Source organism: Astatotilapia calliptera, chromosome 16 (assembly GCF_964374335.1).
Source record: "Astatotilapia calliptera chromosome 16, fAstCal68.1, whole genome shotgun sequence".
Lineage (NCBI taxonomy): Eukaryota > Metazoa > Chordata > Actinopteri > Cichliformes > Cichlidae > Astatotilapia > Astatotilapia calliptera.
In genome coordinates, this window is record NC_137437.1 from 12,604,264 (window position 1) to 12,618,192 (window position 13,929).

The following is a 13,929-nucleotide window of genomic DNA, read 5'->3' on the forward strand; positions in this document are numbered from 1 at the left end:
ATCAGGGCACACACGTGGCCACTTTGCTAAATAAATAAATATAAATACAAATATAAATATCGTGGTACATGATAAATGTGTAAAAGTACAGAAAAAGTTCCGGTAGTTCAGTGCAAAGAATACCATGTCATGTAATTATAAAACTTTTTCTTAATTGACTGAAAAAATCCTTGAAAAACAAACAAACAAAACTATGGACCCACTGTGATAGTGGGAAAAAAGAACATTTAATTTAACTGTTTATCTGTGAATTATTACATTGGTGTAGTAGAAATTCTAGTCTGGCACCCATCCTCTATGGGAGGTTTCGTTTTGTATTATATTATCATTATTATAATTATTATTATTTACTTCATTTTGATTTTTTTTTTAAATTTACCTTTTATTGGTTTCAGTGTTAGTTTTAGTCTTTGTAATTATTATTGTATGGACGGCATAGAGAAAGAGAAAATACACACAAGTCACATTTTTTTCTTATCAGGATTATTAGGATTTTATTATTAATATTACTGTTCTTATCATCATCTCTATTATTATTGTTATTTCTATTATGTAACCAACAACAATCCAAAGCATCAGTAACCATGCAATCAAAGTCTTTTTATTTCATCAAAATGATATAAAAAAATTTGTAAGTTTTAAACACAAATTTTAAATCGTATAATCCAAGCATGGCAACTGCTCACACGACTTAAATTCAAGTTGATTTAAAAATTTTAATTTTTTTCTTTTTGTTGTTTCACTTCCATATTCCTGCTCAGGATGAATAAGTGTTTTTGTGGTAATTTCCGCTGCGGCCTCACAACAAGAAGGTTCCTGGTCTTCCTGGTCTCATGACTGGGGCCTTTCTACATGATGAGGTAGACACTGTATAGTTTATTGGGGGGGGGGGGGGGGGGGAATATATTAAAAAAAAAGTTTAGAGAATAAAAAGAACATACACATGGTTAAAAATGTGGCTAACAATTGCTAACACAAGACTAGAAAAGCAAATTCAAATCATTTGTTCATTTCTGCATCTCAAGCTCTAGAAGGCAGTTGAGCATTTGATCTCAGACAGAGAAGTCTCGCTGACAGCTGGAGCCTCAGCTGAATTCCCATCATCCTTTTGGCGACAGAGCCCTTTAAATTTGAACCTGGAAGCCAAATGAGGAGAGCTGCATCAGTTAGGCAATATTAAACAATAGATATTTCATATATATTTGCATTATTTGTTTTGTTTTTTCATTTCAGTTTTTTTCACATTGTACCCACCTTTATTTTTGATATTTCAAAATGAACTGTATATTTCTTATTCTGGTCTCATGACACAGACCTACCCACATAACACTTTAAGACCACAGTGCAGTAAACAATCAAACCAGATTTCCCTATTTATATATTTTTTATTACAATCCATTCATAGGATATCTATTATATAGAGTGCAGACATGAACGCACCTGAATATACACTCTGCAAAAGCAGCATTACTAGCATAATCAATAGACAAGCTTACTTCTTAATGACTTGCATCTGATCGATGGTATCAGGAAGCGTTTTTCCAAATGACTCCGGAAGGAAAAGGGAGACAAAGACACCGATGACTGACAGGAGACCCACAGTCAACCACGGCAGGAACTCGTAGAACACAGCTGCAGACAAAACCAGAGCCCATTATTCAGATTATTTCTCTGCTACAGACTTCTGTCATCACTGAGCTGCAGGTCAGTTTGTTAGATTTAGAGTTGAGAAGCTGAGCATTAAGGATGCTTTTGTCATTAAAGTGAACTAAAACTTCATCTCTACACAATGACACCTGTCTCATAAAAAAGGCACAAAGGTTCTGTGTACACTACAAAGTGCTCTATTGCAGAATAATTATCCTAGTATGATGTTTACACAAAAGTAGGGATGCTTTGAAAACATGTAAATGAAAAACAGACGGCTATTAAGATCATTAGAAGCTTACAGGGCACTGAATAGAGCACAAAGACATCGTAACAAAAACATATTGAAACAGAATTAGTTGTTCAGTTTTCCATCTGCTGTTTTTTGATGCGCTGCACAACTTTCTCAATCATTTCTCGCTCTTGCCTCAAAACGAAGTTTAGCGAAGTTTTTAAAATTTACTTAATTTCAACATTTACTGTCTTGGATTATTTGATTAAAGAGATTTTTTTTCATCATAGCCCACTCCATAGCTTCTTTTCTCAGACCCAAGACCAGTAGAAAGTGTTGGAGAGTAAGCTTAGGACATTTTTAATACGAGTATTGTCAGTTGTAACAGTTGTCCCAAATTTAACGTTTTTCTTCTTCTTTTTTTTCTTTTGTTGGGGGGAAATGGGGTGATTGTGATGCCAAATATCTCACCCAGCTGCAATATGTATGGGGTGATAGAGGACCCCACTCTGGAGAATAAGGCAGCAGACGACAACATCGTATTCCTGATGACTGTGGGAGACAGCTCTCCAGTGAGCAGGTGCAGGATTCCTTCAGAAGCCAGGACTCCAAATTTACCTATCAGCACCAGGGTGAGGGTAATGTTGTGATACTCTGAAGGGAGGAGAAGGACTTTAAGCTTACAAGGAGTGAAACAAGTTATTTTCAAACATTTGGTGAGCAGGTTTACCTTCCCTCAAATAATCTTGTTTTGTCTATTTTGTCTATAAATCTCATTTAGGGCAGCACCTCTAACATAGAGGCTGTGTGTGTGAGGCCTTGTTGAAAAGGCTTATTGTGTTGATATTTTTCAACACAATGACAGTTATATTCACAAAGAGAGCAAGAAAAGGACAGTGGTCTCACTTACTGTGCAAAGTGATCTGGATGACGAAGAGTGCCAGCGCCCCCAGCAGGGAGAAGACAATAAAGGACACGCGGCGAGGAAAATATTTTGCGCTAAACCAGCTGACCAAGTGTGCCGGGATATCCATTAGTGATAGCAAGGCGTAGTTCAGAAAGGGGTTGCCATAGAGAGTAGTCATATTGAATGACAATCCAAAGTAGCTCACATTCAAAGAAAACCTGCAAACAACAACAGAACAAAAAATAAATAAATAAAATGAATCCTGTTAGGATCGCTCAGTCAATTATATCAATAGGCAGTTGTAAAACATGTCAGAGTCACTGATGCCCAAAACCAGCATTCTGAGTTTTCTTTATATTTCTATTCTCTAGTTTTAGTTTCACGTGTACTTCTGTGTGTGGTTTTAGTCTGGTTTATATTCAGTTCGTTGAGTTCATAGATTCATGGGGAAGGCACTCACCAGAGAAACCACACTACGAGTGTGATACTTCGAGTGGTTGTGTTCCTCAGCAGACCCAGGTAACCAGAAACCTCAGGTTGCTGAGGTTGCTGAGGTTGTTCAGGTTGCTGAGGTTGTTCAGGTTGCTGAGGTTGTTCAGGTTGTTGAGGTTGTTCGGGTTGCTGAGGTTGTTCAGGCTGTTGAGGTTGTTCGGGTTGCTGCGACTGTTCAGACTGTTGAGACTGATCAATGTGCCACATAGAAAATTCATTACATTAGCCAATGTAGTTTAGTGTGGTACACGTTGGACAAGGATAAGGTCAGAGGCTCTTACTTTTGCTGAGCGAAAGAGGTCAGATGGAAATTCCACTCCGTTCTCCAGAGCAGCAAACCTTAGCAGGAGTTCTGCTTCTTTAAAACGGCCTTTGGACACTAGCCAGCGAGAAGATTCTGGAACCAGCCTGGTGGACAGACAGACACAAATGTGTAGTTCATTAGTCAAGTCAGCACAGGTGGAAACTGAAGAAAAATACAAGAGCCTCCTGCTCCATCTATCTGTGTTTGAGAGAGTATTATTTATTCATCAAGCAGATGCTGGAAAAGTTAGAAATTATCTGGATGCGATGAGTTAGAAATTATCTGGATGCCACGAACGTCTTCTTTTGGCTGTCCCTGTACGGGTGGCCACAGTGGATCATCTGAGTGCCATAATGATAACTGTAAAAATCTGTGAAAAATGTACTTTGCCAGAAGCCAAAGATTTTTTATTTAACACTTTATGCTTGACTGTGACTGAATGAATGAGATTGCAGATACAACCTTGTAACTTTGATCATCAAATCAAAACAGGTTTAAACAGAAATGAGCCTTTAACAACGTTCAGTTGGGAGGAGATCTATGGGGAGAACGGGAACTGGAATAAAAAATTATAAATCCCTTTCTTTTGTCTCAAGATCCCCCAAATGGAAGGAAAAGGGCATCTGAGGAAGTGGAACAAAGTGATGGATGGATGGATGCATGGATGGAAGACTGGATGGATGGATGGAGGCGCACATTTAGTTTACATTAGCTTAACACATTCCACAGTTCAACAAATTCCTCAACAACCTTTTATATACTGAACAAAAAAAATCTGCTGAAAAAATCAGCAAATACTCAAGAAACAAAAATCCTAGTAGTGTACTGAGGTCAATTTACCACTAAAGGGGGAAACAGGCCAGACCAGGCAAAGCCATTAACACTGATAGATATCTCCAGTTCCTGACTATGTAGGCAGTGCCAGGGAATGCCACCATACCAGCTGAATAGAAAAAGCTCAAAGCAAGGCTGCTGAAGAGAACTCTTGGAACATCAACTAGGAGCTCAGAACCTGTGACGAAAAGGCAAAGTTTAAAGGAAATCAGGAAGTTGTACTTAATGTTATATTACAACTAATGTCCAATAAAATATTTTGTTTTCTGTTATCTGTTTACTGCACATGTGTAAATCAGAAAAGTCAGTCAAAGGTTGTGACTAGTTGACAATACAAGACAAGTGGTTTCCTTTTTGTTTCATTTTAGGTGTTGGCCGAAGGCTTATTACATTAAAAACAGCAGCAGTTGAGCAGACTATCCTAGAAATAAAGAAACACACTTACCAAGTACAAGAAGAACTATGCAAATGCTGACCTGACCCATGCCCACCATGAAGAAAAGCACATTGAAGACGGCCCAGGACTGAGCAAAACTCAAAGCGATGTTGAAGACACTTAGTATGAAAATGGAACTGAACAGAACAGGTTTCCTGCCAAACCTACAGTAAAAATACAGCAAGACAGCAATCAGCCACAACATGGGCACATACAGTTTTCTATTTAGATGTTAATGCTTAAAAAATAGGCCCATTAGCCTCAACAGCCTCAAAATAGGCCCATTAGCCTCAACAGGGCTTTAGCAGCTAGCATGACAGCTACCCTGAGGTACCCCTGAGCAAGGTACTGTCCCTACACACTGCTCCCCGGGCGCCTGCTTAGTGGCTGCCCACTGCTTCACTGAGTGAATGGGTCAAATGCAGAGAAAAAACAAGTAATTTCCCCATGGGGATCAATAAAGTATACATTATTATTATTATTATTATTATTATTATTATTATTATTAACCAAGAGCAAAGGAGTCATGTGCTCAGTGCACCTACATTAGGATTTATCAACAACAAAATGGAGTTCATTTAGCTCAAACTTAAAGGTAACCCAGATTTGGGAAGATAGATCCTTTATTTTATTTAGTCCTGGATGAGTTAGCTCACAGCTAACTAGCAGACATATTTTAGTGAAAAACATTGCAGGTTTGCTAACTTTAGAGACTGCTTGAGCTGAAACTGTGAATTTACCGGTCAGAGATCTGTCCAGAGAGGAAACAGCCACAAAGTGATCCCAGGAAGTAGATGAGAGAGGACATTGGCTGTTTCCACTTGTTGTCGCACACCAGGTTAAACTAGAAGACAGGGTACACATAAGGGTGATCTAAAGCAGGCATAAGAACATAGAAGGAAATACTTGGGCACTAATCTCTGTCTTCCAGCAGTCCCTGTGCAGACTGTTTGCTTCATTAGCCTCCATGTTGCTTTGTTTTGATGGGTGTGTAACATGAGTTTGTCTCTGTCCATATTTTACTCCTCAGGCTGTTTGACTTCTTATTCCTGTCACTGTTTGTATGACCACAAGTGGCATAAGGCTAAGGTAAACTTTAGAGGACATCCTTAAGCAATAGCTTCTCATAAATTACTGTGTGATGGAGGGATTCAATGTTGCCTTTACTGACACATCATCTGTAATGAGGTATATATATATATATTATACACACACACACACGCACACACACACACACACACACACACACACACACACACACACACACATATATATATATATATATATATATACACATATATATATATCCATAGGTCCCTCATCCTATTAGTTACAAGTACCTGGGGATCCCGCAGGCAAATGGGAACCATGAAGAGGCCGCTAGAAAGGCTGCAACCACCAAGTACCTGCAGAGGGTCAGGCAAGTCCTGAGGAGTCAGCTGAATGGTAAGAACAAGATCCGGGCCATCAACACGTACGCCCTGCCCGTGATCAGGTACCCTGCTGGGGTAATAGGCTGGCCAAAGGAGGAGATAGAAGCCACTGACATAAAGACAAGAAAGCTCCTTACCATGCATGGAGGGTTTCACCCCAAGTCCAGCACCCTGAGGCTGTACGCTAAGCGGAAGGAAGGGGGCCGGGGACTGGTGAGTGTCAGCACCACAGTCCAGGATGAGACAACGAACATCCAAGAATACATTGGGAAGATGGCCCCAACTGACCGAGTGCTCAGTGAATACCTCAGGCAGCAGAAACCCAAGAAAGAGGAGGGAGACGAGGAACCATCATGGAAGGACAGGCCCCTGCACGGTATGTACCACCGGCAGATAGAGGAGGTGGCTGATATCCAGAAATCCTACCAGTGGCTGGACAAAGCTGGACTGAAAGACAGCACAGAGGCACTAATCATGGCAGCACAAGAACAAGCTCTGAGTACAAGATCCATAGAGGCTGGGGTCTATCACACCAGGCAAGACCCCAGGTGCAGGCTGTGTAAAGATGCCCCAGAGACAATCCAGCACATAACAGCAGGGTGCAAGATGCTAGCAGGCAAGGCATACATGGAACGCCATAACCAAGTGGCCGGCATAGTGTACAGGAACATCTGTGCCGAGTATAACCTGGAAGTCCCGAGGTCAAAATGGGAGATGCCCCCAAGGGTGGTGGAGAATGACCGAGCTAAGATCCTGTGGGACTTCCAGATACAGACGGACAAAATGGTGGTGGCTAACCAACCGGACATAGTGGTGGTAGACAAACAGAAGCAGACGGCCGTAGTGATCGATGTAGCAGTTCCGAATGACAGCAACATCAGGAAGAAGGAAAACGAGAAGCTGGAGAAATACCAAGGGCTCAGAGAAGAGCTCGAGAGGATGTGGAGGGTGAAGGTAACGGTGGTCCCCGTGGTAATCGGAGCACTAGGTGCGGTGACTCCCAAGCTAGGCGAGTGGCTCCAGCAGATCCCGGGAATAACATCGGAGATCTCTGTCCAGAAGAGCGCAGTCCTGGGAACAGCTAAGATACTGCGCAGGACCCTCAAGCTCCCAGGCCTCTGGTAGAGGACCCGAGCTTGAAGGATAAACCGCCCGCAGGGGCGTGCTGGGTGTTTTTTTTGTATAAGTAATTGAACCAGGAAGTCCTTTGTGATCCAGGGAGACTTGGATCTGAACAATATCATCAAGACAGTAACAGTACCTCAGTGACTACAGTCAATTTGTAGTGCTCTGTGCTGTAGATCCATCCATCTTTGCACTCCTCCTGCTTCAGGTTGGACAGCATGACCCCTGCACTTGCTCCGAATTCAGAATCGTTGTGGATCTGGGCAAGGTTGGGTTTTATTCCGAGTGCAGACAAGTTCTGCATCATGTGCATCTCATAGCGGCTACAACTGCTTCTCTCCAGATTTTGACCCTGTACAGCAGCAGAGATATTATAAGAGACAGACAAGACAGTGAAAGAGTCCTGAATTGAAATTTATACGAGAATTCTATAACGTCGAAGTCAACAGTAGACTTCAACTGCCAGAGGAAAAAAGCCTTTAAAATCTTATTTGTGAGCTGTATAATCAGTAAGCTTTTACCAGATGTGGGTCAATATTCTGTACAGACCATTTCCATGACAGCTGATTTAACATCCGCTTTTTAAATCTACAAAGAGCAGTAAAACTCATAGAAGCACACTTCAGGTAACCGCAGCTTGTCCACAAAGAAAATCGACTGGAGTTGGCGATACAAATTATTATGTGACTTATTCCTATGTGAATCGTCCCCCAAATCCAACCCACGGCCCACTGTACACTCTACTGCACCCGCCACACTGGAACTTCACAAGACGTTAATGACAAATAACTGTCGTGATGACGTGAATCTGCGGCGCAAGAATGCTTTAGGGGAAAGTGACTTGCTGCAGATTTAGGTAAACTAAGCGTTTCAGTGTAAGGTTCTCTCACACTGGCTTTACAAAAATATAATTTAACTACAGCTGCAAACACCCTAGGAACAGCCGAGTCGTTAAACCCTTGATTATACTCTGCGGCGCACACGCACACCTAGAGTCACCAAGGTCAAGCACGTCTGCATGGATCCTTACACCAACTTGCATCACTCAAACCCTGTCAGGGTCCTGGGACTGGGCGACCCAGGACCCCTGGGCAGTCATGGACCTGTGTTATTGTTGTGTATTTTGGTGTTGCTTCCCCTTCTCTGTGCTTGTGTATATGTGTGTGTGGGTGGCTGAGCACTTGTTTATAGGCGGCGTCAGGCCTGGAGGGTGTGGCCCTGCAAGGGGACTGGCCACACCCGAAGCCACACACCTGCTGCTGATCAGGCCTCGTCGGGGTAGCTACTTAAGAGAGTCTTGGAGCTCCCACCGACGCGGGATCATTGCATGAGACTCCACGTTAGTCTTCTGTTCAGTTTAGTCTGTGAGTGTATGCCTACGGGAATTATGTGTCTTGACGGCTGCCTCTGTCATTTTCCCCTCAGGAGGAGCGTGGAACATCGGAGGGCAGCAGGCACGGGATGTGTGTGGACACACGAGAGTGGAGAACACGGAGCACAGACTTGTTGGGAAGACACGACACGGGAGTCACGGGAGAGCACGGGGATTTACTGTTATTGTTTCCATCACTGTAAATAAACGCACTGTTTATACACAGAGTACCGCGCCTGGGTCCTCCTTTTCCCCACATCCCCGTGACAAACCCAATTGTATCCTAGCAGACTCACAGGAGTAGAAAGTCTAATGAAGGTTTAAACATAACCATCACCACCGAGAATATTTAGCAAAGACAGTTAAAAGACATTAAGAGGAAAATATATATTTTTTATATTAATGACAAGACACTGTAGCTGACAGTGTTTGGAACCACCTCCTCATGGAAAATCAAGCTTAGTCCTTCATTATGTTTGCCAGCTAGCTGCTGAGTGGATCTTTCAAATGTTTGGTCCTGCACTGGATGTGTTTTTCTTTTCGAGGTGTTTTACTTGAAGCAGGCGTCTGCTGGAACAGAGAGGCAAGCTTTTATTAAATCTACTGCTAAAGTGATCAAAATGTATCACTGCTTTCTCATGTGTGTAATAGAAAGGCAGAAGAAATGATAGAAACTTAAGGTTGAGGAGTTAGTTAACAAAATAATGTTAAATTACCGAAAAATAAAATAAAATAATACTTGCTGAATCTGAGTTTTCTTAGCCGCTGTCCTTCACTCAAACAATCATTCAAAATCATTTAGCTTGATCAGGCCTGCCACTGGTTCTCACCTGTATCGGGATACTAGCCTGGATCCAGTCCTGACTCAGGTTGCTGTGTGCTGGGATGTAGCACTGGTGTGGGGGAATGGCCAGCAGAAAGATGACAGACAGGATGTTGTACCCAGCAGGAAAGCTGAGGGTACAGAGGAAGAAGATGACCTTCACCTGGTACCAGCCCCAGATCCCCAGGAACGCAATGGATCCCTCGTAGTCCCTCATTTTGGTATTCTATTGTATTCTTCTTCTTTTCAGCTGTCACTCAAAAAAATGACAAAGTCAGCTCTCTCTTCAAACAGCAAAATCGTATCAAAAAGTAGAATACGGGTCGCGCCAGTCGCAGCTTCTCTCTCAACAAGTGCTCCGCAGCTTCAGATCTTTTATCCCAGACAAGACAGAAAGACTCCACCTCTCATCCTACTAATTCTAAAACCCTCGGTGCATATTAACTCCTCCATAATATTAACTCCATACCATAATGTGCTTTCTCACATGGCAAGGCGTTTCACCACATGTGTGAATGAGAGGGGAAAGGGGCAGGACACAAAAGGACAAACTACTCACTGCCCCTGAGCTCCAGGACATTTATATTCAGAAAAAAGGGGGGGAAAGGTACTACGTTAAAGTGTCAAGTTTTGAGTGGGTTGCTTTTAAGATTAAGACAGCCACATGGGTAACACAGCCTTGTCACATAGTACACAAATGGAAGACAGACAAAAGGAATTTGGACAGTGTTTCATTCGTGGTTAGTTTATGCACAAAATGTGTTCACAGTGGGGAGTTGTGGAGTTCACCGAGAGTCACCATATGGACTGATACTGTATATGAAGTAAAGAAATGTCTAAAGATCTCAAGATCCAGTCTATATGTCAGTCTTCTGTAAAACAATATGTTGCTACTCTTCACAAGAGTTTGTGACCAGCAAAGGTTGTGAGAAGAATCGCTCCAGCTTGCTCAAATCTTGATTCAAACGTCCACTACAAGACAAAAAAAAAATGAACTAAAGGGCAAAAGCACCCAAAAGAAACCAGTGGGGGATGTTTTGTTACCTCGGGACATTGGATGCCTTGTAGTCATAATGGTAATAATTTTACTGGAAGGTGTAAGGACATCACCTGAAGGTTAGAAGTCCGTGGGTGATTCAACAAGACAAATGAATCAAAGCACACAACTTAATCAACAATTGGTAAATGAAAAAAAGGGCATTTTTATAGAGTCTCAAACTTGAAAAACATCTCCTGATATTCCTTCCATCAGAGTCTGAAAAAGTAATGCCCCACAGCCCACGATTACAATCACTTATCACTTTCACTGCAGTAAAAGCAAGAACTATAGCACCAGAAAACTCTTGTTGGTTAAATTTCATCCAAAACAAACAAATTCAGTTTCTCTTCACTCCTTATTCCATCCACCCCACCTGAAGTGAGAACTGCTGCCATGAATTAAATGAGATGCTGCGGCTGACCTAATAAGAGCTGACTGGACAGACTGTTTTTCAGTTATTTGGAAGGAAAACTCGATAAACACTTTTTAAAATACCTTCCTGAATAGTCTTCCAGCTTTAGGTGAAGGGCTAAAGCACTGGGTCTTTTCCAGTGTCAGAAGATTAATAAAGTAATAGAATAAGAATAAAAGTAAATCTCTTTAATAGTTATTATTACTATATGGGTTATTTTAAGAGGCCATTTCAGCTCTTTTTCTGATTTTCTTTGTTCATTCGGCTCAGATTCAAAGCTTTTCTCTTTCTTTAACTGCCTTTGCCCTTCTGTAGTGGCACCAAGAACACAAACCAACAGCACGATCTACACCTTGACACTGGTGATTTGGAAGTCGTCTGCAGATTTTGAATTACTAGGAGAGGGAGGAGGACGAGAGTGAGCGATTTGTCATCAGAGGTTATACAATGTTAGACAAAGAAGTTAGCCAAGTTGTTCAACGTGTGTTGAATATAACACTGGATTACTGGAAGAATGATTCTGTTCACTATGAACATTTCATTAAACAGCTTCGCTCATAACGTGGTTTCCAAGCAAAGCTTTAAAGGCTGCCCTCATCGGTCTTTCAATGAATATTTTTAAGATCATACAAAATTTGAGCTCATACGATAATCTGTGAAAGAAAGAATAAGAGTCTTACAATCCTATCTTCCACAACGTAAACTACTGATTTTACGCTATAATCAACTGTCACAGTCAAAATTACTAGAATCTCATCCAATCTATGTCACATATGGCTGAATGATATCATGAATCCATTATAATATACAGTTCGTACTAACCTGATTATATAGAGCGCAGAATAACTGCGCTCGATTTCTGTCACATCCAAATCTGTTAGTTGAGAATTTTTAAAACTGTTTTAATATATTTGATCTGTTATAATAGCCAGTTATCTTCTTCTTCTTCTTATGTTCCCGCTACAGCATGTGAACGGGTAGATATTGTTGCTTGAAGCGTCCATGCATGCACGGTTATTTAGTGTGGCTACACGGATGTTAAACAGTTACTGTTGGAATTTGGGATGTTTGCCTTCGGGTGAAAATTAAAAAGAAAACACTCAGCCCTTCAAAGGAAAAATACTGAGGCAAGGACTATGAAGCTTAGACCAGCGGTCCCCAACCTTTTTTGCGCCATGGACTGGTTAATGGTCGACAATATTTTCACAGACCTGCGTTTAATGTGTCGTGGATAAATACAACAAAATAAAACCAGTACCGGTACACAAAAAAAGGAATTATTAATAACACATGGGAAAAAACTCAGGGAAACCAAGTTAATGGTTAATAAAAACGATTAAAAATAAATAAATAATGATAAAAACCAATAAAAACCCTGAAAACCATAAATTTCACACCCGAACCTCAACTCTCGCGGCCCAGTACCAAACATTCACAGACTGGTACCGGTCCATGGCCTGGGGGTTGGGGACCGCTGGCTTAGACCAAAGGTCTATCAGTGCATAAGATTATGCAGGCAATCCTCAGCCTTTTAATACAATCAGTTTGTGAGTAGCCAGTGGAAAGTGTTTATAGACTTCGGGAGAGGCTTTATATTGCAGATCTCTTATAGTTTCTGATATGCTTTAACCCACTGTGAAACCAAAAACAAGGGCTATTTAAGACTGAATTACCCTTTTTTCCACATGCAGACCTCAAAACATTTGGGTCTGGCAGGCAGTCAGACCAATTTCACAGTGATTTAAAGTATTAAAACTGCTATAAATGACTTGTTACTTTCTTTTTGTAGTTAGTCTCAAGTTTAAAAAAATCTTTATAAAGAGACCTGACAAGAGTGGAGCACAAATTGCAACAAATATAAGAGATCTATAAAGATATTTCCAGTGGCCCAAGATGACTGACAGATTATAATGCAGCAAACAGAGTAATAATGCAGAGGCTATATGTCACGGTTCTGGGTCCGTTGGACCCAGTATTTTGAGTTTATTATGTTTTGGTGTAATTTTGCATCAGGGATTGTTTTATTGTTCTCTTGTTGTGTAAATGATGATGATGATTATGATGTTTATTATTAGAGTTTCATGTTTCTGTTTGTGTTTAGGATTTGTTCTTCGGTTGGGTCTGCTTAGTATATGTCTAGTTCCATGTGACATTTTCTGTCTGTCTCTCAAATGTCAAGTCTGTGTCTTAGTGTGATGGTTTCTTGTTCCTGTTTTATTGTGAAGGTCTGCGTCTCATGTGAGTGTTCAGTTTTACCTCTCGTCTCATTAATGACTCCCAGCTGTGTCTCCCACCTGTGTGTAATCTCCCTGTGATTCTCTGAGTGTATTTAAGGCGTGCCTTCTGTGTTTGTAGTTGCTGGTCCGTCTGTGTAACCATCGTGTCTCGCTCGTGTGTTCACCCTGCTGTCTACCATCGTCTGCCTCTGCTCGCCCTGCTTCATGTTCATGTTCTGGTTTCTGCGCTATAGTTTAGTTGTTTCCCAGTATAGTTTAGTTCGAGCTCCATTTGCTGTTTGTCCTTATTTTGTGCTCAATAAACCACCCTCACTTCTCCACTACCGCCTGCGTTTGGATCCTCCTTCATTTCCTCCACACGGCTCCTCTCACTCGCCGTGACACTATAGGACGCTTGCAAAATAGGGCTTTTTGTAATGTTATCTATTACTACAACTTATTTAGCAATATAAGCCAAAACTACTGCACATAAAAACACACATAAAATTATTATTTTTTTGGCATGATGCTAGGATGCAAATACCAGTGAGAATTTCTTATGTCAAGTACTTCTGATGTATGATGAATAATACAATGCCAAAACTTAATCTATGTCTTTACTGCAGTCACAATTACACTCCCCTAGCAGGATACATA

General features: G+C 41.2%; 1 pseudogene across 1 annotated transcript; it reads right to left on the minus strand.

Moving 5' to 3' along the window:
• Positions 1-585: 585 nt before the first annotated feature.
• LOC113007375 (solute carrier family 22 member 4-like) lies at positions 586-9,934 on the minus strand (annotated as a pseudogene). The gene is made up of 11 exons (XR_013902175.1): positions 9,613-9,934; positions 7,547-7,762; positions 5,593-5,696; positions 4,862-5,016; positions 4,423-4,594; positions 3,560-3,686; positions 3,247-3,467; positions 2,790-3,004; positions 2,351-2,533; positions 1,497-1,632; positions 586-1,136 (listed from the first exon to the last, which is right to left on the minus strand). The product of XR_013902175.1 is annotated as a solute carrier family 22 member 4-like (transcript).
• Positions 9,935-13,929: the final 3,995 nt, after the last annotated feature.